Source organism: Chrysemys picta, chromosome 6 (assembly GCF_011386835.1).
Source record: "Chrysemys picta bellii isolate R12L10 chromosome 6, ASM1138683v2, whole genome shotgun sequence".
In the NCBI taxonomy this organism is placed as follows: Eukaryota; Metazoa; Chordata; order Testudines; family Emydidae; genus Chrysemys; species Chrysemys picta.
The window spans coordinates 119,933,451-119,956,301 of NC_088796.1; the positions used below are offsets into that span (position 1 = coordinate 119,933,451).

The window sequence follows — 22,851 nt, forward strand, 5'->3', positions numbered from 1 at the left end:
TTTTACACAAACAAAAAGGCAATGGCTGTTGAAAATAGCAATTCCAGTCCTAATAACCACTGGGAAGCATTTCTTGCTCAATTTTATCCTACTTTTTCTACAGCAAGTTACAGTGGATCAGTATATTTGATTTGGGAGAAATGAAGTAACAGCTGCCCAAATTGAGCTTGAGCACTCCTGAATTTTGAGGTGTTCAAATCTGGAAGGCAGGTGCTGGGGGGTGGGGGCAGGGGCTGTGGCTCCGCAGGGGAGCACGGCAGCATGTATGGGGGGTTGGATGGGTTGGGGTTTCTGTGGGGGGCAGTCAGAGGGGGTGGATGGTGGGAGGGTGGGGCTACCCTCCCTCCCTGAGGAGTGTCCTATTTTTTTAATGTTAAAATATGGTATCCCTACTCACAGCACAGCTCTCCATTCATAGCAGGCTGCAGCATGAGGTCTCAGCTTCCTCACTCCCTCCCTCTTTCCTGTTGGTAGTGGCCAAGGGAATGCTGGGAAATGTAGTTCTTTCCCTGCTCCAGGGCTGGCTCTATAGGCAGGGAGCTAACCAAGGAACTACAGCTCCCAGGGCCCCCTGTTGGTTCTCAGCTCCCAGGCTGGATCCCTGCCGCCCCTGCAAATGGGCTGCCCCAAGCACGTGCTTGCTTTGCTGGTGCCTAGAGCCGCCCCTGCCTAGTCATAACCTGGATGGGAGCAACGCTCTAGAGAGAGCTGATCCAGCGTCTTGGATCAGTACACCAGTTAACTTTGCAGCAGCTTGGGCGTTAACATTGAGGATATTCCTTGTCTCTTTAAGTCTAGCCAAAAGACGAGATTCAAATACTGACAAACTTTGGAGAAATCCAGATCTGAATCTCAGAGAGATCCTGTCTATTTCTAGAGTCACATCGAATCAACACTGTGTTAAGAGGAAATACATTACCAAAGGGAGCCAATTTTTGGATTAAAAACAAATCCAAATGATGGCCCAGCTGCAGCTGTATGCATGGTGCATACCATTAGCAGGGATGCCCGGGGCACAGGCTACTGGAAGCAAGGCGAGGCCGGGCAGGGCCCTGGGCAGGAGCCCACCCAACGGCAGCAGCAAGGAGCAGCAGCACTGGCTGCCCTACTGCCCACTCAAGTCTGGCCCTGCGGCCCCTCCCGAGTGGCACTGTGACCCTAGTGTGCCAGGTCGCAATGCCACTCACTCAAGTTTGGCCCTGCTGCTCCCTGTCATGACAGAAGTGCCATGGGACCAAACCTGAGTGGGTAGTGGGATGGCCAATGCCACCCCCTTTGCCAGTGCCAGGGAGCTGGCTCCTACACCAGGGGCCTGCCCAGCCTTTTCCCACTTGCAGCAGCCCATGTCCCCTCTGCTCAGGTCTCATGCAACAACAGCTTCAAGACTTCTAACAATATGGGGAGTTGCCATGAGTGCCCGCACAAGGGACCCATTGGGGAGAAGGTGGCAGGGAGAGCTAGAAGGTGGACACAAGCAGGTTCAGTTGTGCATATCACATGGAAAAAATTTTGAGGGCACCTCTGACCTAGAGTCCTGGCCAAATTCCAGTTTGGAAAGTTACCTGCTGGTTTCCCCATCTCAGTTTTGTTTGTCTACGGTATTTATCTTCACTTCTTTCCCTAAACTCTTGTGTCAAGTCGTGACGCATGGTTTGCAGCCACATTCCGGTCCAAAAATGAAGAGAGAATCTGTAAAACGGCTGGGGATTAAAGTTGCTATATGAATGTACAATGGTATCATTAGACTAATTTATTGCTCCATATCCTACATGCGGCCAATGAGCAAACAGGATAATATACATCTGAGGGAGAGAGAATCCCTTCATATGCCAACCCTTCAAATTCTTCAGGGAGAAAGCTCGGCCTGCTGATGTGATAGGTACAAACCTATATAAAATAGAATCTTTGTGCATTCTCTAGCACAATGGTCCATGACCGGAGCTGCTAGGCATTACTGCAATACAAATAAATAGTTAAATAAGATGGGGTTGGCCATGTCTGTCTTCATGACAGAACAGTGCTGACCACAACAGGGCCCCACCCGAGGTCTCTGGGCTCTCTAGTCATACAAATAATAATAATAAAAGGGCATTCATGAGCTAGTAACCATGGGTCAGATTATGAAACCCTCACTCTGTGTGTAGCCCCTCACTCCATGAGATGTGTCATTGTCTTCACAGGCACAATTCTGTTCTGGCCCCATTCGTGCTCCATAGTGACACCATGGCAGTCAGAACACGTCGTAGCCTCAACACTTTTAGCCCAGACTCTGGTTCTTGATCTCCAGCCTCTCAGAATATACCCTTGTAATCAAGGCATTTCTATGGGAAGCTATTTTTTTGGCTGATTGATCCTAGGCTACAGGACAAGCAATGCTCAAAGCTGCTGATCTTCACATGTAAAGCTTGAATGACGTATAACCTACAGATGGAGAGTGATCTACCTAACACTATTGTAATGTGCTGCATTATAGCGCCATATGAATATGTTCTATAAAAACCACTGAACGCAGATGCTGCTTTTTTTTTTTTTTTAGTGATTGTACCATTTCCCTTCATAACCTGTACGTGCTGGCTGGCTCTAAGAGGAGTCCACCCAGGAAATTTAATATTTTGTCTGTCTTGAATCTAGTAACCATTTACGGAGATGAAATGGTGCGATTCGTGAATGACTTACGCTTCATTTTCTGCTCAGGTATTATGTCATTTTTACGGCACCTTTTCAGGGTAGATTATAATCAATTGGTACGGACTGAGGCAGGTTACTCAGCTGAGCACACAGACTGACACCCATGCAGTACTGCTGCTATAGAAGTCTGCGAACAATTAAAGAAAACCAGGAGAGGAAAAACAGGAGGGGCCTAAACAATGCCAACGCATGGAAAATCACACTTGGAAACGGTTCTGAATCCTCAAGAGCAGCTTCCAGCCATGTGCTAACCTACGCAACCAGTTACTTTTAGGAAGAGGTACAAGCTTTCTTTGTTTCTTGCTGATTTGGGTAACAAGGTGGCTATACACACTAGGCTAAAATAGTTTAGAGCCTGAACCCACTCAAGTCAATGGAAAGACTCCCATTAACTTCACTGGACTGTGGCTCTGGTTCTCAATGCTCCCCGTTTCAGTCAGTGTGGAGAAGTCAGCGTTCTGGGTCCTCCACCCCTAAGAATGATGAAGGGGCGGTTGCTTGCCTGCTGGCTGGCACAAAGGAAAAACTTGTCATTGAAAGCTTACGGTTCATCATGGTGTCCCTACAATATAGTGCTCTTGGCAGACATCTATGCCTGGCACTGTTGGGCAAGCATATTGATCTTACCCAGTGCGAAGAATGCTCTAGCCAACATCTCTGTTTCAGTTCCTTCATGTCCCTCTTTTCTCACGGATCAGAAGTTGATCATCCTTTTTCCAGGATAAGTGCTGCCCGAGGCCCTCACTCTGCAACAGCATCTCTGCACCGTGTGTGTGTGTGTGTGTGTTTGTGTGTACACACATACGTACGTACATAGGTGCACATCCATGCATGCAGAAGAACAGGAGGTAATGACAGTGAGTTCTCCTCAAGCAGCATCAAGAACACTGGCAGGAAGAGACACCTGGTATATTTTTCCCTCCATAAGGTCATGCCGACAAACTGTTGCCGATTACCCCAAAGAGATGAACACATTTACAGGTACTGGGGACTGAAGTGGCTTTACAATACTCTACTTGTCCAGAATCATCAACTACTTTCCAATGAGCAGCCTATTTGTTTTCACTTGTCATTATCATCATAACGATAAAGCTTGTGCAAGTAAATGTTTAGACTGGGTTGGAAAAAGTTTATTACAATCAGGCAAGGCTGGAAACAAGGTGCTATGAATTTTCCAAACAAGGACTTGTGCCTTGGCCTTACTAAATGTTGCCGTTGTGCTGCTATTGTTAAGTGTGAGATGGAATTTTCTTTATAAACGATGATATTCACGGTTTGTATTTTTAACCTTTTCATGTCTTAAACTCAAAGTTCAGCTTGATTTATATAGCAGCTTAGAACTGTTGGAACATTATTTACATATCAGCTGAGCAAAGAATGCATTTTAGAAGACGTATTTTCAATTTTCAGATGTCTTTTGTTAGTTAGACAAAATAACAGCCTTTTATTTTTTTTAAAGAGAACAGTGTAGGAGTAACCACTGGGGTGAATGGATAGCAAAACCCTACCATGTGAAACCCAAGAACTCCTTAATGCCAATTGGCAAAGAGGGTTACAGGAACATACTTATTCTAGCATTAGAGAGATAAAATGAGTGAGGTAATGTCTTTTATTGGACCAACTTCTGGTGGTGAGAGATACAAACTTTTGAGCTTCTACACTCTGTGTACATTTCCAGACCTGAAGAAGAGCTTTGTGTAAGCTTGAAAGCTTGTCTCTCTCACCAGTAGAAACACTTTCCATTCCTCTCCGTTAGTTTTTAGAGTTTTTCCTAAAATTCATGATTCAAAATAAAGTGAATCATGAGATCCCTTTCCTATTCTTGAAATGATATAAAGTTGGATTTTGTAAATAAAAATACTGAATTCCCCTGGATATTAATGTTTTATATTAATTTACTTTATTTTCTATAGACTGAGCACAACTTGCTTTTGGGGAGTGGCTGGTGCTAAAAGGCTGGGGGAGAGGAGTTGCAAACTCCATGTCAGTAGTTGCAGCCTGAATTGTTTTAGAACGTATACCTAGTTTGCCATATATGGCTGTGTGCATATAATCTGCTATTTATGGTAACTACTCTGCTATTCAATCTATGCAACAATTGTGTGTTTTGAGACATAACTAGTGTTTTTCAAATGTATATACAACATTTAAATTATTAATTGAGACTAATAGTACTTAATATTATGGTTAGGGCCCTACCAAATTCAAATGAAAAACGTGTCATGGACTGTGAAATCTGGTCTTTTGTGTGCTTTTACCTATACTAAACAGATTTCATGGGGGAGTCCAGCGTTTCTCAAATTGAGGGTCCTGACCCAAAAGGGAGTTGCAAGGGGGTTGCAAGGTTATTTTAGGGGGGGTTGTGGTATTGCCACCCTTACTACTGCACTGCCTTCAGAGCTGGGTGGTTGGAGGGTGGTGGCTGCTGACTGAGAGCCCAGCGCAGAAGTAAGGGTGACAATACCATATCATGCCATCCTTACTTCTGCGCTGCTGCTGGAGGCAGCGGCTCCACCTTCAGAGCTGGGCTCCCGGCCAGCAGCCGCCGCTCTCCAGCTGCCCAGCTCTGAAGACAGCACCGCTGCTAGCAGTAGCAGAGAAGAAAGAGTAGCAGTACCACAATCCCCCCCCTACAATAACCTTCAACCACTTCACAACTCCTTTTTGGGTCAGAATCCAGACAAATACAACACCCTGAAATTTCAGATTTAAAGAGCTGAAATCATGAAATTTGCAATTTTTAAAACCCTATGACCATGAAATTGACCAAAACGAACTGTGAATTTGGTACGGCCCTAACTATGGGCCAGATCCTCAGATTTCATGTAGTCTCATAGCTCCAATAAATGTCCATGAAACGACATCAATTTACGCTAGCTGAAGATCTGCCTAGAAGTATTTTATATTGAAACTGGTCTGCTATATAAGCTTTTTAAAAGGTTTTTGGATGATTTAGGTGTGAGTTTATGATTTGGAAGTAAATGGACATATATTACTGCCTAGTTTTTAATCTAACTAATCTAGGGCAAGCTTTTGAAAGGCATATAGGAGAATTGAATGCCTAGCTCCCCTTTGTGCCTTGGCAAAATCTCTGCCTCTAATTTCAAAAGCACTTATGTGATTTAGGAACCTAAGTCCCATTTAAAAAAGTGATGTAGACACTTAGCATCCCAGGTCTCATTGCAAGTCAATGTGATATAGGAGACAGATTTTCAAAGGTATTTGGATGCCTAAAGATGCATATAGTTGCCTGGTGGGGTTTTCAAAAGCATCTAGGCACCTAAACACCTTAACTTAAGTGGAAGTTAAGGACTTAGGTGCTTATGGGCATCATTAGGCACCTAAACACCTTTGAAAATCTGTCCCTTAGGTTCCTAAATGCCTATCATTTTTGAAAATGAAACTTAGCTTGTAAGTCACTTAAGCATTTTGAAAATGTTACCCTACATCTCTGTGTGTCCCTTTTCTGGGATTCTGTATTGGAAGGAAAACAAAAGCTAGAGAAGTGTGTGTACTAATCATGTGTAAACTGAAGATGCATTACAGCTCAAGAGACCATAAATAGCAGAGGATGACATTACTTGTTTTTCAGCACAGAGTGTTTAACAGTTTAAAAATAAAAAATGTGATGAATGACAATGTTTCAGATCTGACGGTTAGGGACCAGATGGTGGAAATTTTTACTCGTCTGCTTGTGAGCACTTACTCAAGTGAGGAAGGGCTCGATAGCTTAGTCCCAAATCTAAAATGAAGATCAGGGATTTTTTTCCTAGCAGTTTAGAAATGTCGAAAAACCACACCAAGATTTGGTAAAGTCAGAAAGTAGTGGACCCATCCCCCTAGGCTGAATGGAAGTTGAGTTCAGGACCCTGGAGGTGAGTTACCTGTTTGGAGCAAAACTGGTGATGTGGAGTCAGATATTATCTTAGGATTTGTTTATTTACAAAGTGTACACATATAATGTTTCCTTGAACAATGGTGGTAACAAACTGCATAGAGGTGCTGCAGAAACCTCAGATAAGGCATTGCTTCCCTGACCAAAGAAGTAGCTACCTTGTGCCTGTATCTCTCTCCAAGATAGGCCAGTTCCACCACTAGGAGCACGTTGCCGGTGTAGCTATACTGGTGTACTCTACTGGCAAATTTTGCCAGCATAGTTTATTTCAGCTCCCTGAACAAAATAAGCTATACTGCAGTTTTGCCCGTACAGCTCCCTGTACACTAGGTGCTTTTGCCAGCAAAGCTCTGTTGGTCAGAGATCACACCTCATCACACCCATCACAGACACAGCTATGCCAACAGATGTCTGTAGTGTAGATCTGATCTAACAAATCTCATACCGATGCTACTTCTTAAATACACTCTATGCCCTCTCACTTTACCTCTGGGAAAGCCATAATCCAAGGCTCCCCTCCAACCACATTGTCGGGACAGGTGGCCTGGCCCATCCCTCTCCTTTTGTGTAACTGCTCTGAAACACAAAAGAAGCCTAGAAAGTCTAATGGTCCAGACAAAGAAGAGCGCACTTCAGCTCTCACACTACTCTGAACCACTCTCTGGGTGTGGCTGCTGCATGCCATTTTCAGCTCTCGCTAGGGAGTGTTTCATCCTGGGTGCTTATCCATCAATGACCCCTAATGCATAAGCCATAGCACCATCACAGAAGGATGCAAGTATGACCTGCTTCAACCTCCAGGATCAAAAATATCCTGGGAAAGACATATTTAATTAAAGAAACCTACGGTATGTCATATTAAAGTGTATGACAAAACAGACAACTTCACTCCACTTCCTCATTTATGGTAGCATCAGGGAAAATTTAAATTATAAATGAAAAACTGACCTCCAAATCAAAGGAACTGAAAAATCCATGGTTCAGAATGAGAGACAAGGTGGGTGAGGTAATATCTTTTACTGGACCGACTTCTGCTGGGGAGAGAGACAAGCTTTCAAGAATATAAGAATGGCCATCTAGCCCAATATCCTGTCTTCCGACAGGTGCCCCAGAGGGAATGAACAGAACAAGTGATCCACCCGTCGCCAATTCCCAGCTTCTGGCAAACAGAGATTAGGGACACTATCCCTGCCCATCCTGGCTAATAGCCATTGATGGACCTATCCTCCATGAACTTATCTAGTTTTTTTGTTTGGTTGGTTGGTTTTGGTTTGTTGTTTTTACACATAGCTCTTCTTCAGGTCTGGGAAATGAGTTGTTGCCTTCACAACAGATCAAGAAATCAGAGAAAACCCAAGAACTGACCAAAAGCCGCTGAAAAAATAGGGGTCCTATTGGGTAGAAGGCTGGGAAAGAAAAGCTGGAGAACTAAAGAACATCATGTAATGTTTAAGTTCTGGGATCCCCAGTGACACGGGACCTCTGTATTCCTGACTTTGATTGAGCAAAGCTGAAGCACGTGCACAGATCCCATTGAGAACTGAAATGAAAGTTATGAACTTACTCTTATAATTTGCTGGACAGGGATGGGATCACTCATGTGGTTAGAGCGAAGTGCTTTTCAGCAAGTAGGCCCATAAGGGGAAGTAAATCCCAGAATTACAAAGACTCCCCACTACACTATCACCTGCCACCAGCACGCCAGAACATTTATATCTAGGGACTGTTCGCTCAAGTGCCACAGGGCTGCATCAGGTATAGATCAGCAAAGTTAGAGAAAGACTGCCCAAGGGCTGGACCTTTCCCAGTGTATTTCTAGATGACGTGATTAAGAATTGCTAAAATCTATGCAGTCATTGCTGTGGTGGAGAGGACTACAAGCAATTCTGCTGAAAAATGCAAGATCTTTTCCCTCAGTTAAGGGTATTGAAATGCTACAGAAGCGCGGCTTCAGCACAGACACTACCTTTGCCAACAGGAGGGGTTCTCTCATTGGCATACGTAATCCACCTCCCCAAGAGATGGTAGCTAAGTCGACGAAGAGTTGTTCCGTCGACTAGCATTTTCTAAATCAGGGGTTGGGTCAGGATACCTACATCACTCTGGGGTGTGGGTTTTTTACACCCCTGAGAGATGTACCTATGTCGATGTAAGTTCCTAGTGCAGACCAGACCTTAGGCTGGGGACTCAGTAAAAACACACACCTATTCCCCCTCCTCCAGAATGCAAGGCGGTCAAACTAATTAATCGCTACATTGATCAATTCCCTACACCTCATTTTGAATTAGCATAGCACATTGGGAAGGATGTAGTTAACTGCTTTTTTTTTGGGCCGGGATGTCTCGAGATCAGGGAGAGACCTTTAAACGAAAGCAAAGTTTCGAAGCTCAGAGAGGCACATGGGGATAATAAAGCCAGTGTATGCAGGCTTTTTACAAAACTGGCTACTGTATATGTCAATTGAATGTGACAAGAAAGAAAAGACTGCTTTAGAAAACTCAGGTCACGTGGACGACGAGCACTCTAGTGTAAACTGTGGTTATTTAATCTGCTACCGTTTTCTTAAGAGACCCTGCAAGTTAGACTCTCTCTTTATCATGAGCTAAACATAAGCTTTAGCTTCCAAACTTCTATATGACAACAAAGGGCAAAGCTGAGGTTTGCAAGAGAAATAGCTGCTTAATTGAATCTAAGTCTTTAGGTTCCTAGCTCGCTACAAAGAGGAATATTTGTTTCAAATTAGTGTCAATAGTTACAGTTCCTTAAATAAAAACAGGGGAAAATAAGGGGAGGAGAGAGAGGGAAGATTGCTCTCCATTTCCATTTCAAAAAGATTCCCTGTAAGTAAGTCACGAGTTGTCATTTTCAGAACTGAACCTGGGACTATCACAACTGTTTCTGCCCATCCGTGGAGAGCTCAGAAGCCTTCTCTCCCATCTGGATTCTATGATGATGGTTGAAAATAGACTTTGTAAGGACTAGAGTAAGATTAAGAAAAACAAACACTGCCTTATGATTTAGTAGCTCCGAGGGTTTATGAAGCAGCTGCAGCAGCACACTTTAGTCTCTCTCTAACAGTCTCAAACTACACTATGTATAGGCAACATAGGAATAACGCTGGCCTATAGGATTTGCTTCGAAATCACTCAGGAGTAACATTATTTCATTACTTTATAATCACGTCTCCTAGTGAGGGTAAATTGAGTGCTCTTTGGCTTTTATCTTCCCCCACACATGGTTGCTGCTGTGAAAAGTCTGGAAACAACGTCTGAGATACTGTATCTTGAAAGGTTGCAGCCAAGGCTATCAAACGGTTTGCTCTCCAAATGGAAAATGTTTTCCCTTCATGAAATAATTCAGACTCTTCTTCTATCACTTTCATCAGCTTTTTCTGTCCTGGTCTGTTTAGTCTGCACTGCAGCTTGTATGGAGTAGTGTTGCTAAAGGACCTGGAGGGCCTGTCCCTCTCCACCATAGACTTACTCAGTAGGGGACAAACCCTCTGATACTATCATACAGCTTCAAGTGCCTCCTGTTTCAAAATGCCACATTAATAATGAACAGCAGCCTGCCTTGCTCTAGTACGATAATGGAAAGGAAGGCGAAGTTCAAGATGCCTTGAGAACCTCTCTGCCTTTCCCATATATGGCATTTCCAGTGTATCCAAGCGCTTTTTTTTTTTTTTTTACTTAGACTAAAAGGTTTGCACTTGTGTGTGCAATGTACTTATAAATCAAACAGGCATAATAAACAGGGCACAAATTCTGCTTGCTATAGGGAAGCCATGAAATATGGAGCATTGCAAATCAAAGTGCAGGCCGTGGGTTAAAGTCATGTGCAGCTCTCACCTAACATCTTTTAAAACAAAATAATTAAAACTCACTGCTAAGCACGCTTTGCAACTTGTGGTTTTCAAAAGCTATAATGAGAGAGTCACGGAGAGACTATTTAGACTATGAGCTCTTGAGGGCAGGGACTGCCTCTTAACAAGAAGAAATAAGATCTCCATGTTCTTTTTTCACATTTTCAGTTTTATCCATAGATCTCAACAGGGTTTACAACAAAGATGTCATTATCTCTGTCTCACTTCAGGGCTAGCTGCATCTTTACCCTCTCTCTAGTCTCTCCGAGTGCACCCCCTTCAGGAACAGGCCTCTTGCTGTCACCTGTCCTGGGGTGGAATTCCACAATTCTCCCACTCTCAGACTGGGGTCTACATAGTGTTGCCAACTTTCTAATCACACAAAACTGAACAGCCTGGCCCCACACCTTCCCTGAGGCCCCGCCCCTTGCTCACTATATTCCCTCTCCCTCGGTGGCTCACTCTCCCCACCCTCACTCACTTTCACCAGGCTGGCTAAGGGGGTAGGGGTGAGGGCTCTAACTTGGGGTATGGGCTCCGGGGTAGGGGTGTAGGGCTCTAACTCAGGGTGTGGCAGGGGGCTGGGGTGTAGGAGGGGGTGAGGGTTCTGGCTGGGGCTGGGGATGAGGGGTTTGGGGTTCTGGCTGGGGCTGGTGCAGGCTCTGGGGTGGGGCCAGGGACGAAGGGCTTGCGGGGGCTTAGGGCTGGAGTGGGGGTGAGGGGGTGGGCTCAGGGTTGGAGCAGGGGATTGGGGCGCAGGCTTACCTCCAGCGGCTCCTGGTCAGTGGCGCAGCGGGGGGGGGGGGGAGGGGGGCTAAGGCAGGCTTCCTGCCTGTCCTGACCCCGCACTATGCCCCGGAAGCGGCCTGCAGGTCTGGCTCCTAGGTGGAGGTGCAGCAGGCAGCTCTGCACGCTACTCTCACCCAGGAACTGCCCCTGCAGCTCCCATTGGCTGCTGTTCCTGGCCAATGGGAGTGCAGAGCCAGTGCTCGGGGTGGGGGCAGCATGCAGAGCTCCGTGGCTCCCTCCCGCCTAGGAGCCGGACCTGCTGGCTGATTCCAGGGTGTGGCATGGAGCCAGGACAGGTAGGGACTATCCTGCCTTAGCTCAACAGCACTGCCAAGCGGACATGTAATGGCCCCAGGGCCCCTTTTCGACCAGGTGTTCCGGTCGAAAACCGGACACCCGATCACCCTAGATCTGCTGTACAGCCCCCTGTGCACCAGCTGTGATTCCTCAGCAGACCCAACTGGGTTTGAGGCCTGCAAACCTTCCCTTCAGGAGCTGCGATGAGCAATTGATACAGTAACACAAGACAGGCTCTACAAAACTAAGTATTGTTTAATCTCAACAGCGGGGACACAGCGTAATGAAAGAAAAAGGGTTTAATAAAGTAAACAGTCTGCATGCATATTTGTCTTACCCAAAGCTTAGGCAGGCTTATCTCTGTTCCCACAGCCTTGGAGAACCATCCCCCCTCAGTCTGCCCCCTGCAGTCTCTGCCTCTCTCTCTCTTCCCTGTTCTTTCAGAATTCCCCTTTTATCCACCCTCAATTTCTTTGTCTCCCTGTGTCTTTTGAACCGGCTGTAGCCTCTATTTCAAATTGAATTGACAGTTATTTGTTCAACCACAATAAGTCTGGCTCCTGTGTTACTACAGTTTAAAGATCAACAGGGTTACAGGTATCTGGGAGACTCTCGGAGGACATGAAGAATGAGGACAGTAATCACAAAGTCACAAGTAAAAAGCCTTGCCTGTATTATAAGTTTTAGCATGCAGATTATTAGGGCTACAATCACACATAAGTATACAAAACCAGGCAATAGCTACAGCTGTATTCATACTGACATACCCAAAGACGTCTGGTGGATCTTTCAAAAGGTGGTCATCGATAGCGGAGTGGTTCCTGCTGGGGTCTTCCCTCCCTATCCATAGCAGCAAACCCTTTTCATCTTGTTTTTATGAGCATGCCAAATATCTTATGCATATGAATGAGGGTTCCAACCTCCTTTCCCTTATCTGTATTGCCACACCCCTTAAATGTTGGGGTACCCCACTTTTCACAGGTTGTTCTCATCGTTCCCCTTATTCTCATTAGCATCTACGTACACGTTTCCCTGGTAATCTGTGGTGAGAGAAGACCTTTCCACGATGTTACAAGCAGGCATCTTGTGGTCTAGAAGGGTACGTTGCAGTATATTTTCCTGAAATGTCACCTATTGGCACATTCTTGACAGTAGTCTTTTAACTTTACTGGCACAGGGTTATTTCTGGGTCACCTACTTATGTCAAGCCTCCTTCAGCCTAAGGCCTAGTATGGCGACGCTGAAATCTTACAGGCCTCAGCTTTAAAGCCTTGCGTTACTGCCTTACTTTACTTATATATCTAATACACACTCATCACACCTAAAGACTCGTCAATCTCATACTCCTATAATCCTATCCTACTTTTATATAGTATATATATATACACACACACACACACACACACCCTACAACTTACATCGATTCATCACACATTGATTACATATGAAATACTACAAATGAGAAGATGAACTATTTGGCTACACTGGTTAAACTGCAGTGCTAAACTTCAGAGCAGTTGGTTCTCTGCATTGTCCTTTAAGTATCGGAACATGGAGCAAACAAAACAATAAAAAAAATGGACATATAATATCCATATATTCATCCCACATCCTTTCCCATTTTTCAGATGGGAAAACAGAGGCACAGAAAGGTGATTTGCCTAAGATCACCCAGCAGGCCAGTGGCAGAACTAGGAACAGAACCCAGATCTCCTGGCCCAGGGTTCTATAACATGAGGCCACACTGCCTCCTACTATGTGTTTGTATAATGCACAGAAGAATGGGGTGCTAATCTTGGTCCTTGTTGGGGCCTCTGGATACCGCTGTAATACAAATAAACAAACAAAACAACAATTTATCTTCCGCCTGGCACTAAAACTCCACCATTGTTGGAAGGTTAGGATAGGGTCAATATGCTAGACGAAATGATCCTAAAAATATAGCAGCACTTGTCTACCCTTTTGTGACTCGGACTGTTTTCTTCAAAGTTGGGAAAACTCCAGCTTGAGGGGAAAATCAAACCAAACCGGATGTAGTAATATCCGGGGGCACACTGAATAAGTTTGAACATTCCTTCAAATGTCCAATGTAATTAAGAGATGTTGGGGAACCCCATTCAGATCATATTAAAGTTTAGACAATTGAGGTCATGCTATATTCTCTGAGGACTCTGCTCTTGGTGGCTCAGTCATTAAATTATTTGCCACGTACAGGACCCATGCATAGCTAAGGCAACCTGCGCCAATCCGAGTTCGTTGCAATGCATTCAACCCTTCAGGAGCTACACATTCTACCATATGGCCCATCTTTTTCCATGACATTCCCATTGCTTTTCAATATCAAGTTCACATTCCCCATAGTTCTGCTGTACCATACCTCAAAAGGTTAACACATTTGCTTGGATTAAGCAACTTTAACAACAGCACAGATGCTTATTTGAATCTTCTGCAGTATCCAAACCTCTTGAAAGTCATGCTGAAGACAGACAGGGTGAAAAAAAAAGAGAAGGGGATCTATTTTGAGAGGCCTGGAAAAGTGCATTAACCATTTGGAGAAAGGTAATCTCCATACCAGGAATGGGCCAAAGGCCAGAACAGAAGTGATCTCAAGGTTGGAGGAAGAAATGGAGATACTTACCAAGGGCTAATTTCTTCCCTTTACATCTCTGCTACCCCCAATAGTGGTGTTGTCAATGCATGTAGAAATTGAGAATATTTTATTAGTCAATTGTCCTTTGACTAGAACAAGTCAAAAATATTTGAACAGTAGCAGCAGCAAAAATTTCAAGTGGCCTTTTTTCACAATCAGAATTTTTAGCAATATTTTTCCCTGACATTTTTGTTTTCTGGATGAAATTGGAAAATTAAAAATATATTTTTTTTGTTTTCCTTTCCTCCCCCTCCTCCTTTTCCCAGTGGCAATATGGAAATAAAGTTCTGTTTTAAAACCTGTGGAATGGAAAGGAATTCAAAAATTTTCCCTAAGAACTTGTTCCATTTTTTCAACCAGCTCTCACTCTGACATTATTTGGTTAAGTACATGCCAAAACTGACCACAGGGCCTCACTGTGGTCAACTTGTGGCTGGTCATTGTAGATTGTGCCATAACAAAAGGGTCACATGATTTTTCCTTTGTTATATCAAGCTACATGGATATTACATGTAACAACATTACCACAGCTGTGAAGAATCTAGAATATTTTGCTATACCTCAGATTGCCTCCTTTGATAAGGGAAGGGTTATTGCTACATTACCATATCTAAATTAAACGCTTTTGGTCATTTGGCAAAACAGAGTCCTAATTACAACAGAATACATGGCTTGGTGTTTTACAAAGATGAAAAGCAAATATGCTTTATATACTCCCTTTCCCTTGTTCTTACAATTCTGCACTTTTTGCTGGATCGGGGAATATTTTATGAAGGTTAAAAGAAATATCTGAAGCCAAATCTGCTTCTTATAAACTCTCCCTCTGTCTAACCTTCCACCCTGATACAGTGAAGAAAAATATACAGTACTGTTTGGCTGGCGGCAGCCCCACAGCCACTGCGAGACAGTTATACTGCTGCTAGAATCAGGGTAGCCGGGAGTTTATACAAGCTAGGTGCTCTTGAAATCTTCCTGCTCTATTTCTACATAATGGCATTTAGCACAAGATTTTGTCTTTTCTGTTCAAGCCATATGTTTCCCCTTCATTTATCACCACAATCAATTCTGAAAGTAAGTTTTTATTATTATTTTGGATTAATAATTTTTCACCAAGCATCAGAAAAATCCTTTTATTCTCCTTTCCTATTGGAAATCATTGAAGGGTAGTGCTAAAGACCCCTAAGTTGTCTGTGGAACAGAAACTCAGCTTGTCTTTGCCCTTCTCTTGGCTTTTGCTTTGTTAAGTTTAAGTTCTTGCTCTCTTGGTTGGATGTGAGCGAATAATTTTTTTCAGATGCAGAATACTCACAATGTACGTGGCTACTCTATGTCTAGATGGGCTACTCGGTGTTTATTATCCCTCCATGGCAGGGAAATTAAAAAAAACCAATTAAGCAAGGCAAAAGCAACTGAAAGTAACAAATATATAGAAATCTCTTCTACGACCTGATCTGAAGATGGAAAAACTCTCATTGACTTCAAAGAGCTTTGAATCAGCACTATAATAAAATCATTTTCAAGGAACACCTTTGCGATCAGTGAAATTCACCCCTGTGCAAAAAGCCCACCAAAGTCCATATACCACCTAGGCCCTGATTCACCAAAACATATGCTTAACTTTAAGCATGCACTGAAGCTGAATAGGGGTCTTATAAAGGTTTTTTTTTTTCCGGGGGGCGGGGGAAGAGGGTGTAGGAAGTCAGCTGTGTATTTCTCTCTCTCTCTCTTGCTCTATAATGGGGCAGAAGTGCCTGGAGCATTGGCTTTGTTAAACATCTGTGTAAATCTAAATAACTAAACTAATGAATTAGTTTAGCCAGAGCTGTTCACTCCTTTAATTTAATAACCTGGTGATCTGTTCTTCCTCCATCTCCTTTGCCCCATGCACGCTGTGTTGAACTATGAATTTTTTTTTACCTGATAACACTAACGTGTCTGTGTTTATTATGTGGCCAGCATAAGATTTACGACATCCTTAACTATTCATTTCCTTGCTTTTCAGGGCTTGGTTTGTGTAAAAGTTGTTGTCACTTAGCAACCTTAATCTGCAACTTTGTTTTAGCTAAGGGGTTTTTGTTGGGCGCTATAAAGAGTTTTCACTTACAGCGTTAGACGTTACGGAAACAGTGATCGGAATGCCCCAAAGACGATGCCCCGTGGTGGCAGGGATACAAGTGGGGTACAGGGCAATGAATTTAGAGGCCTCCCAGGAGGTATGGGAGTCAGGTTACAAACACCCCCCATACACTGCTATTGAGTACCAGCTACTGTACTGGTTCTAAGGACAGGCTGAACGGGACTGCACTGGGCTCTGCACTTTTGGAATCCCTACTCTCTCACATCTGGCACCCACAAACACAACTTGAAAGATGAAGATGGGATCCAGTTCTCCATCGCCTGGCAGTGATAAGCACCCATGCTAAGCCTCCAACCCTCACTCTGTGGCCCCCACATTGAAATGCACCAATCTCCCAATGGAGGTCACGGACATCTTCTTGGGGATCAACGTGTGGTACTTTGTACAAGGCACTGCAAAACCTGGGGATGGCTCATGGTATTCAGTTACCTGAATTAGGCAGTGCTCATTCACAACTAATGCTTTGTGGACGTTGGCTGTTTCTAAGAGCTTGCCCCCACACGTTGCGACAAAAACAAACTTGGAAAAGATTTAACCCTTGGGGAATAAATTCTCAGCTGGTCTAAATGAGCCTAGCTCCACTGACTTCAATGGAGCTAGGCCTAATTACACCAGTGGAGAATTTGGCCCTTGATCGTCTTTGTAACCTATTCAGTCTCGCATAAGTGGCAACAGTTCTGGGAAGTAGCCATGGCCACATGCAAAGGACGCAGACTAGGAATCAAGAGCTCTGGGCTGCGTCCCAGCCTACTGATCGGCTGAGTGATTCTTGCAAGTCACTTAACTCCCCTGTGTCTCAGTTTCCCCCACGTAAATTAGGACTCATGACACTTCACTTACCCACCTTCATAATGTGCTCTCAGGTCCGTGGATGAATAAATATTGTATATGGGCTAGGTATGAGAAACTGAATCAATCTTGTATGCAATTGGAAGATATGTTTCCAATGGCTAAAAACCATGTGGCTGATTTTCCTCTTGCTTACTCTAGTATGAGTCATGAGTACTTCAGTGCAAGCAATGGGCTAAACTGGTGTAAGTCAGAAGGAAATCATGTCCTATGGACTGTTACTTTACTCAGTGTGGTTACATCTACCCTTGGAACTGGCGGGGGGGGGGGGGGGGGGGGAGATTCGCAGCTCGGGTAGACATACTCATGGTAGCTCTTATTAAGGTAGGGTGCTAATACTACTAGTGTAGTCATGGTAGTGTGGGAAGTGTTGACAACGGCTAGCCGCCCTGAGTATATATCTATGGGGTCTGGGCGGGTTTGTATGCAGGGCAGCCAGCCCTTGTTGCCTCTGCTGTTGCCTGCACTACAGCAGGTACAGTATTCCTGTTAGCACACTAGCTTGGTAAGAGCCAGCATATGTCTACTAGCAGCGCCAGCTCCAGGCACCAGCGAAGGAAGCAGGTGCTTGGGGCGGCCAATGGAAAGGGGCGGCACGTCCAGGTCTTCGGCGGCGGGTCCCTCAGTGCCTCTCGGAGAGAAGGACCCGTCGCTGAAGAATGAAGCGGCACCATACAGCTGCCGCCGAAGTGAGGTGACCGTGGCTTTATCTTTTTTTTTTTTCCACCCGCTTCGCCACTTGGGGAGGCAAAAAAGCTGGAGCCGGCCCTGTCTACTAGAGCTGGGAATCACACTCCTAGCTCCAAGTGTAGACATACCTGTTGGGTGGAGGAAAATCCCATCACTGTTAGACTTTGTAAGGCAGGTTTGAGTCTGCAGATGTGACTCAGCAACATTAACTAGATTAAGTTAGATAAACGTCAATTAGAGTGAAAACCAGGCTAGAAAAATCCCCTTGAATCCACAGAAAATTCTTTAAAATACTTTAGGCGAAATGGCTTCCCATAGTCAAACTTCTGTATCAGTAAATACAGGCATCCTGTATGGCTGCCTGAGAAATGCTGATTCATACCAGCTAAGGAACTGGCCTCAATGCACTAAGCAATCACACAGGGCTGCTCTTTGAGGAGAGTTTTTGAAGTACAGACTAAAAATGTCACTCTTGCCCATGAGGGAAAACCAGTGTCTGAACCAAGACAACGGCGAAGCTGGAAATTGAGGGGTCAAACAGACCCCTTTGTGGAAAGGATGAGAGAAATCCTGTCTGCTTACATTTATACCTGGGACTGGCTTACATTTCCTGTGAAGCTGGAGGAGCTGAGGCGTCAAGCCAGTGGTTTCTCATGAAGGAATCTGAGTTATATCTTCAGTTTATGGAGGAGTCTGATTATCAATCATGCAGGATGCAACACTTTACGGTGAAGATCAAGTGTTGTTGCATTATCACCATTTCATCTGGGCCCCGTATTAGGTAAAACTAGGATGAGCATTACTTAAAACTTCACATCTTCACAGTACTAGGATGCATTTCTTCCTAGAACCTCACAGCTATTGACAAATATTGCAGGACCCCTGTAAGTACTAGTTACATCCACTTTATGTTTGGGTAAACTGGGCCTGATGTGTTACATGACCTGTAAATATAGCAAAAATATTTACTGCTCTTCCACTTAGGTGCGGCACTGAAGTCATACAGAAAATATATGGCAGAGGAAGATATAGAAGAAGACAGGAGTTCTATTTCCCGATCCTAATTCTAGTCACTTAACTTCACCCCCAACCCTCAGGACTGGCATGTCAGTTATCTTGATGCCTCCCACACAAATACATCATTTATTACAGCTTGACCAGCAAATCCCGCCTACAGGTTAAAGCAAAGGAATTTCAAACAGGAAACCATCAGTGCAAGACTTTTGTCGGAAGCCTCCTGGACATTAACAGCGACCTCAGTAATCCATACAAGACTGAGCGACTGCAGATCAAGGTATTGCTGCTGTCTCCATGCTGTGAGCTCACCATTCAGACATAAAGCTATTTGCTAATGTAAACCAGATGTTGAACAGGCTCCCCTGCCTGATTAGCTGAGAACTCTCTTTGTGATCTGAGTACTTTGGCCATGATCCTGAAATTCAACCATTGGGTTAACCTTGTAAGTAAAACACAAAGACAAATAGAATAACAGGGGCAAAATTGATGTTTCAGTGGCGATGACAGACAGTCCTTTGGAAAGCACTCCAGTCACAATGGAAGGGTGAACTTAGTCCAGCAAAAATAACTGGCTGTCCAAGTGCTGCATTACTTCATTGCGATGACTCTTTCATAAACCAAATAAATGGCACAGACAAGAAAAGGCTCCCACAGCTAACAGCAGAAGGCACCAAAACATTGACGGGATCTCCATAACCACAAATGTATTTGCTCTCGCTCAAGGGCAACAGACTGGGTGGGAAAGGGGATTTTTTTTGAAATTTAGTACTTTTAACAAAAATGTACTTTTTAATTTTTTAAAAAAATTGTCCGCGTTTTTAATTAATTAATTTTTTTTTTTGGCCAAAAACATTTGGGAGTTTTTTCCTGGCAAACTGAATTTCCAACAAAATATTGTCAAAAGCTTGAAATTCCAGAAATTTTCCCCTCCGTTCTGTATTCATCGTAGACTTCAGTGACTGCTGGATTTTAAAGTGGGTAGATACTGTCGTGAAGCTGTTTGCTCGCAGTGAATTTCCAAGCATGTGTAACTGGCACAGGACAGGAATCTAACGGCTGCTTTTGAAGTGGATGTCTTGTCTACAGCAGAAGTAGGACAGGGGATCTGAATAAGCATATTTTAGAGAGGAACTGTCATAATCCGTAAACTTTCAAAAATATCAGGACCAGCTCCACAGCTGGTCTAGACTTGCTCAGCTTTGATTTTTACTTCAACGGAGCTATATTGATTTACACCTGCTGAGGATCTTATTTCAATGCTAATTCATTTACCTTTCGCTTGATTCTCATCGCTGTAGAATATATTTGCATTTAAGGCTTTGCTCCTTCCGTGCTCATCACCCCCTCTTACTAGATCCTGCAAAGAAGTCTTAATTTGAATTTTTGGCATCCCATGCACTTCTCTGGCAGCTGGCTGTGATGCTACAAACGCAAGATTAACGCTTCACCAAGGGATCAATGAGAGGGAGAATTTGGGATGAGTGGCAGAAAGCTTTACACAAAAGCGTCAGGGATAATAGCAAACAGAATTTCAAATGACCTGCCATGGAAATGACTATTTTAGGAACATTCTATTTTTCAAGTTTATGATTAGGTGAAAGTCGTCTCTCTTTAAATTGGTGACAGGTTTCAGAGTGGTGGGTTCTAGCCCACGAAAGCTTAGGCCCAAATAAATTTGTTAGTCTCTAAGGAGCCACAAGGACTTCTTGCTATTTTTTCTGTTTAAATTATTTACTTTTTTCCCAGTAGCTTTTTACCAGCTTCTTAATGACAGTTGCAGACTTTATGGCTCAAATTCCTTAACGTTGCATGGCTGAAATAGAGAGAAGAATTTAACCTACTGTCTGTTAAAGGGACACTGTCAATTTAATTAAAAAAAACATGCTGGGAGGGTTTATGTAATGTATCTTCCACTCTGCAATACTAGCTTCTGGTTGCAAGTGAATACCATGGTAGGGAAAAGGTCAACACCTCTTTCTTAGATGTTTGTTGATTTTCTCTCTCCGTATTTTTTTAAAGATCCCATTTATTACTTTGTTCGCCTCACCCCCAACCATTTAGAAATGACCATAAGGATTTGCCACAGTTTTACACTGATAAGGTCCTGGTTAAGAGCTGGTGCATGGGTGTGACATCAAAAGGCCCAATCATTTCATCTTAATATTCAAAGTCACATTCTGACATATACACATTACTCAGGGTATGTCTACACTGCAATCAGGAGGTATAATTGTAGCCCACGTAGACATATCTGAGGTAGCTAGATCAGAGCTAGCTCTGACATATCTACACATGCTGCAATCACACCACCTGATTGCAGTGCGGACATACCCTAAGTGACATGGTTAAAAGGCAGGTGTAATTATGCTTCAGATCATTTTAGTGACAGGAACATCTACTGTTTATCAGATGGAATAGCTGTGCTACCACGCCTGAGCTAGTAAGACATCTTAGAACAAGGGCGGGCAAACTTTTTGGCTTGAGGGCCGCATCAGGTCTCCAAAATTGTATGGAAGGTCGGTTAGGGGAGGCTGTGCCTCCCCAAACAGCCAGTCGTGGCCTGGTCCCCGCTCCCTATCCGATCCCCCTGCTGCTAGCCTCCCACGACATCTCCGGGACTCCTGCCCCATCCAACCCCCCCTGTTCCCTGACAGCCCCCCAGGACCCCTGCTCCATACAACCACCCCTTCTCCCTGTCCCCTGACCGCCCCTGGAACACCTGCCCCTGACAGCCCCTGCCGCCCCATACAACCCCTCCTCTCCTTCCTGACTGCCCCCCCGAACCCCTGCCCCCATTCAACCCCCCTGTTCCCCACCCTCTGTCCACCCAGACCCCTATCCTCACCTCTGCCCCTGACCACCCCCCCTGAACTCCCCTGCCCTCTATCCAACCGTCCCTCCCCCACCACTCTCTGCCCCCTTACTGCGCAACACAGAGCACTGGGTCAGGCCGCGGCTCTGCAGCTGCACTGCCCCTTGAGCTCTCAGCCCTGCAGCTCACAGCATTGCGCTGGTGGCGGGGCGAGCTGAGGCTGCGGGGAAGGGGGAACAGCAGGGGAGGGGCCGGAGGCTAGCCTCCCGGGCCAGGAGCTCAGGGGCCGGGCAGGAGGGTCCCGGGGGCCGGATGTGGCCCTCAGGCCGTAGTTTGCCCACCTCTGTCTTAGAAATAAGCCATCACGTTATGATCGGCAATCAGACCAGAAATAAATGCACTTAACTGAGCAATATGGACTTCTAAATCAGAAGAGAGGATGGCATTTTGGCCAGCCTGCTGAACCTCTGCTCCATTGACAATAGACACCGCTCTTTCCCAGAGAAATACAGAATACAACTGAGATTTGGTTAATGAAGCGTTGTTGTCGATGGTACCAATATAAAGTACGGGCAACAAGTCAGGGATTTGGGAAAGAGAAACAAGACTTAGCTGGTATACATTTTGTATCTCAATTATCTGCCGTCAATAGCACTGGTAGAGTTCAGGGTCTAGTGCTTAGGTCTCAGCTTCATGCTGTTTTTGGTGCTGGGGATCAGTTTGTGGGTGCATGATTTCCTAGTGCTTCTTTGCCCGGTGCCTAATCTTGTACCAAGAAGCCAGGACAGCACTGCAAGATGGCTACACTGATTCCATCTCAAAGCTGCTGAATAATTCTCCTTATTTTCCTATTATTTTGGATGATTGTGGGTGGACTCCTGAAAGGGAAGAGGTAGGGGGTTACAAACACAACTCGTTCTGTGACTAGAATCCTAGTTAGGAAAAGTTGAAGGATTCCCCAGATCATTACCACTTTTAGCACCAAATTTGAACAGAACCTTTTTTAGGTTACCGGGTGTTCAAACCACAGATGAAGAACACCAAGAACAGCACTGAAATGCCCTGCATCTGGGGTTCCACTGCCATACAACAATGGAGGAATAAAAATTTTGGTCCAGTACCTCATGGCATCCCCCTGCAATGCACTATTATATTGGCTTTGGGA

General features: G+C 44.5%; 1 protein-coding gene across 1 annotated transcript in view; it reads right to left on the reverse strand.

The window, feature by feature from the left end:
- PALM2AKAP2 (PALM2 and AKAP2 fusion) overlaps positions 1 to 22,851 on the reverse strand; it is a 498,698-nt gene that overhangs the window by 427,131 nt on the left and 48,716 nt on the right. The window lies entirely within an intron of this gene.